General features: G+C 44.4%; 1 non-coding gene across 1 annotated transcript; it reads left to right on the forward strand.

Moving 5' to 3' along the window:
• Positions 1 to 4,507: 4,507 nt before the first annotated feature.
• LOC141636330 (small nucleolar RNA R71) lies at positions 4,508 to 4,613 on the forward strand. Its single transcript, XR_012540949.1, has one exon. It is a non-coding gene; the product is annotated as a small nucleolar RNA R71 (small nucleolar RNA).
• Positions 4,614 to 5,231: the final 618 nt, after the last annotated feature.

Here is a 5,231-nt window from a genome sequence, read left to right on the forward strand (position 1 = left end):
CTGTGCGAGCTTTCGCTCGGGAAAGGTGGTCTGGGCCAAGGTCCGCCAAAGCTGACGAATGACCCTCCTAAGGGCAGTAGCGTCGTTCGTAGAGGAAAGTCCAAGTCTGCTTCCAAACTCCTCCAAAGTCATCGAAAAAGTCCGGTTGAACAACTGGAAAGACACAGAAGAACTAGTGGAGGCAGCGTCGTGTGCCCCGGAGGAGAAGGTGAAGCAGCTGAGGAACTCAAGACTCAGCTCCAGAAAGGTACGGCCACTCATAGTAATGAGTTCGGCCATCCTCGTGCCCCGTAAAAGCTCACAAACTGACTCGTAGATGCCGAGTCTATCGAGTGCCGGTTTATCTAAAAACCGGGTAGGTAAAAACTCACAGCCTAGGAGGTTATAAAAAACCTCTTACGATGTACACCGTTAATGAATATTACCTCCGGGTTGTCTGGGTGAGAGTCGAGAGAGTTGTCCCCTCGAACAGTGACCGTGCCAGAAGGAGCAGCTGAAGTGGAAGTGCTAGGAGCTGGCGTAGAACGGGAACGTCCTAGACCTCGGCCCCGGCCTCTAAAACCCGAAGTAGAAGCCCGTCCAATGACGGTGCAAGAAACTAAGGCCGCTCTAAAGGCAGCTGCAACTGCAGGTGAGAGTGCCACAGGCGTGCTCACCGTGGCTGGAGTAGAGGCGGTGGCTACTGTGACCACCACTGAAGAAGAAAGACTAGCAGCAGTGCTAGCAGTGGTGGTGGCTGTGACAAGGGTAGCAGCTGAAACAGAGCTAGCAGCAGTGCTAGCTGGCGCAAAAACAACACCGGCCGCCGAAACTAAGAACACGAGAGTGCTAGCCGGTGCGGAGACGGTAGTAACAGCAGGGACTACCGTCTCAGACAGAGACAAAGACGGACTGGAAGAAGAGCTCGACGAAGGCATTGAGCTAGAATCCATCCTAAACAAATTGGGCAGGGGAATTTGATAAGAATAAGACATGAAACAGCGTGAAACTACATGAATTCGGCATGAAAATTCCTCTAACCAGTCGAAAAATTCGACTTACAGCACAAAAATTCCCAACTTTCCTCAAGAAATTCGAATAAAAGCGTGTAAACAGCGATAGGGCGAGGTAGCAGGCATCAAAATCATGAAATTAAGCAATAACTGAGGTAAATTAAGAATATGATAGAATGAAAACCCAGTTGACAGTATGAAAACCCAGTCTGACAGTCGAAAAATTTCGACTGTACTGAACCTTTATCGCATATTTCTCGCAAAATTCGAATTTAAACATGTAAAAGCAATGAGGCATGGGGATTGATCATCAAGTAATACAAAGAAGGGCAAGCAATGACAGTTATAGTCGAAAAACTCGACTAAGCAAGGAATTTCGAAACCCTAACCTAATTCACCTCATAAAAATGCGAAATAAATGAAATTAAAATGCAATGAGGTGTAGGAATTACTTACTTGATGCTAAAGGTCCTACAAAGAATAATTAATCGACAAGAAATAAGCAAATCATGCGATTTTTTGAACGAAAACCGCGGAACCCTAATTCCCTCAGAAGACCATGTAAATGGGCGTGAATCAAAGAGAAAACAGAGGGCAAATGACGATTAATCAACAATAAGCACAATGTAGGTGACGGATTTGGCAAAAGGGCAAGAAAAATGAGGGATTTGGGGTGTTTTTAATCGCAAAATAGGAAAGGGTCGAAATATTAGGGATGAAATGAAATAAGAACCAAAAAGAAGGAAGTTAAGGAAAAACTCTCTGCGTCTCTTGCGATTTCACTCGATCGAGTGGTTTAGAACTACTCGATCGAGGAATTTATGGATCCATCTACTCGATCGAGTAGAAATTTACTCGATCGAGAACTCCCCATTTCTGCTTTACTCGATCGACTGATATGGCATTACTCGATCGAACAGAATCCACTCGATCGAGTACAAAAAGTACTCGATTGAGCTCTTTTCCTCGTGTTAGCTCTTTAATTCATCATTCTTCCTTTAAATTTGCGTAAAATTCCCCAAACCTGCATAAAAACACTTGCAAAAATATCCCAAAATACCAAATACGCAAAGTAACAGTCTATAGTCTCTATCTACGCCAAAAATTGTCTAAATTCTAATTGTCCTAATTAAAAGCAATAAAATAAATTCAACGGAAAATTAAAAATTGTTTATACAAGATGGTACACGGGGCATTTCCCCGCTCACTTCCCAAAGCAATTTAGTAGCCCCTTGGAGGACTCCTGATTGGAGGACGTCACCTCAGCAACATTGATCGTCCTCTTCAGCTTCCATGAGCTTGAACTTGAATCATGAGGAGGAGAATAGTTCACATCCACATATGCGCGACCTTTTCTCACCCTTGCTCCTTTTTCACCAGCTTTAACACTGTCACTCCCACTTTGACTGACATTAATTGCACAATGCCCTTTGACAGCTCCTTCATTGTTTTCATCTGTACCTGCAGCAAGGAAAACAGACGAACTTTCCTCCTTTTTGCTCTTAACCTGAGGCGGAGGGGTCACAATAGCAGCACAATGCTCCAAATTTTCATTTGGAGTGTCAATAATGGGGTCAATAGAAGAGAGGGCATTGCAAGGTTGAGCTTGCATGGGAGCCCTCCGGAACTTAGACTGATGGAATATCAGCTCCTCGTCCCCAACCTGAAAAGTCAATGTCTTGCCCCCGACGTCTATTACTGAACGGGCAGTAGATAAAAATGGTCTCCCTAAAATAATAGGGGTATGTTCATCTTCGGGGATGTCAAGTACAACGAAGTCAACGGGAATAAAGAACCTCCCGATCTTAATAGGTATGTCTTCTATTACACCTAGTGGTCGTGATATGCTACGGTCGGTCATCTGAACAATCATGTTGGTGCAATTAAACTTTGTCAAACCAAGTCTCTTAGCCAGAGACAACGGTAAGACACTCACGCTAGCGCCGAGATTGCATAACGCGTTATCAATCAAGTGGGTACCAATATGACACGGAATTGAGAAACTACCCAAGTCTGACTGTTTGGGAGGTAACTTATTCTGAACTAGGGCCGTCCCTACCTCAGTCAAGGCTACCGTCTCATTATCACTAATGTGCCTCTTACGTGATAAAATCTCTCATAAATTTAAGGTAAAAGGGTACCTGTGTCAGCAGTTCGGCGAATGGCACAGTGACCTGCAAGCTTCTCAGGATCTCGGCAAATTTGCTGAATTGTTGATTAGCTTTAGTACTCTGCAGACGCCTCGGGAAACCGTGATGGGTATCTCGAGTCCCTTGTTTCTCTCTTCGAACGTGTCAGCCGGATCAAGCTCTGTATCCTTTGGACGCTTTTTTCCTCTCGAACGAGGTATTTCAGGCGATTTCTCACTCGATCAAGCACTAGCAGGCTCTCGATCAAGCTGTCCATTATCCATACTACTCGATCGACCAAAATTCCCATTCGATCGAGTAGTTTCTTCAACAGAGTCACTCAATTGAGTAGAAATTTCACTTGATCGAGCAGTTGCATTTTCCTGTTCACTCGACCGAGTAGAAATTTCACTCGATCGAGCACTTTCTTCAGCAAATCTACTTGATCGACCTCCAGAAACTAGTCGATCGAGTACCTTTTTAGCTGTCAGCTCATTTCCTTTGACAGAACACTGTTCATCAGCTATTATTTCCTTCCTCGGGTCTGATTTCAACACTTCCGGTCCCTCATATGAACGACCGCTTCTCAAATTAATTAAATTTACCGTCTCATGTGGATTTTTGTCAGTTTGTGACGGTAAATGACCCGGTTTCCTTGTGGACTGGTTAGCGGCTAACTGGGCAACTTGAGTTTCAAGTGCCTTGATAGAAGCATCTTTTTATTGGTCGCTTAACTTCCACTGCTTTGTTAAAGACTGCAACATCGTCTTCAACTCACGTATCTCACTTACCTCACCAGAAGGCGAGGCACCTTAATTAGGTGTAGGAAAGGAAGGAGGCTTCTGAAAGCCTTGTTGAGTCTTATGTGGGGGAACATATGACTGCTGCTGGTGTGGAGGAGGGATAGGATTGAGCACATTTTGACTAGTCCACCTCAAATTGGGCTGGACTGCCCCTTGGTTATTATAATAGGAACCCCCTCCTTGCCTGTATTGTTGAAAGGCAAGGACTTGCTCCTTCTCTGTAGGACATCCAACAACAGTGTGACCGTCGTTGCTACCACACCTCTCATATGTGACGGTCACCCCTCTAGAAAGCATATGGACCGTCTGAGGCTCCCCAGCAGAATGTAACTCTAACTTATCAAATCTAGCATTTATGGCTTCCAGCTGAGCCACAACTTGCTTATCAACTGCATGAACTGTTCTAATACCATCCCTTGGATTTCCATATTCAGCACTGTGGTTCGCCATCTCTTCAATAAGGGCACATCCCTTATCATCATCGGCATTCTCTTGGAATCTCCCATTAGATGACGCATCAAGTATGGCTCTATGATCATCATACAACCCATTGTAGAACTGGTTAGACAGAAACCACGGGTCAAAACCATGGTGAGGAAGAGACCTCACCAACTTCTTGAAACGGGACTATGCTTCATAGAGAGTCTCATCAGGTGCCTGCTTAAAACTCGTAATCTTTGCCCTCAGCTGATTGGTGCGCTGAGGAGGGAAATATCTCTTATAAAAAGCAAGAGCAAGGGTCTCCTTGTTTGTAACCCCTGTGGCCGTACGGTCCAAGTCAGTCAGCCACTCCCTGGCTGCATCGGTCAAAGAAAAAGGAAATAGAAATTCTTTAATCTTGTCTTGAGTTACTCCCTTTGTGGCGGGGATAGTAGAACAGTAGTCCGTAAAGACCTCCATATGCTTCCTCGGGTCTTCACCTACCACACCTCTATAGAGATTTCTCTCCACCAGATTGATATAGGAAGGACGGATGTCAAATGTATTCCCATCCTCAGTCTGGAGATTGAAACCTTTAGGAATATACGATGCTTTAGGCTCCGAGTGACTAGCAATGTTCGGCATCTTTACTGGTTGATTGGCATAAATAGGAATGTCTTCTTCTAAAAACTGGTCTTCTGCAAAAAGAGAATGATGTAGCTTTGGCTCGAAAGTACTCAAGTCTTCCTTTCGTGAATAGTCTCTCTGGCTCTGAATCAGCTGAAACTAACTCAAACCTGTCTGACCTGGGCATAAACAACACTGAAAGAAAATAAATAAGAACTGCCTCAAGGAATAAAAATTCCCTGAGACGGATAAAATAAACG

Source organism: Silene latifolia, chromosome Y, assembly GCF_048544455.1.
Source record: "Silene latifolia isolate original U9 population chromosome Y, ASM4854445v1, whole genome shotgun sequence".
Lineage (NCBI taxonomy): Eukaryota > Viridiplantae > Streptophyta > Magnoliopsida > Caryophyllales > Caryophyllaceae > Silene > Silene latifolia.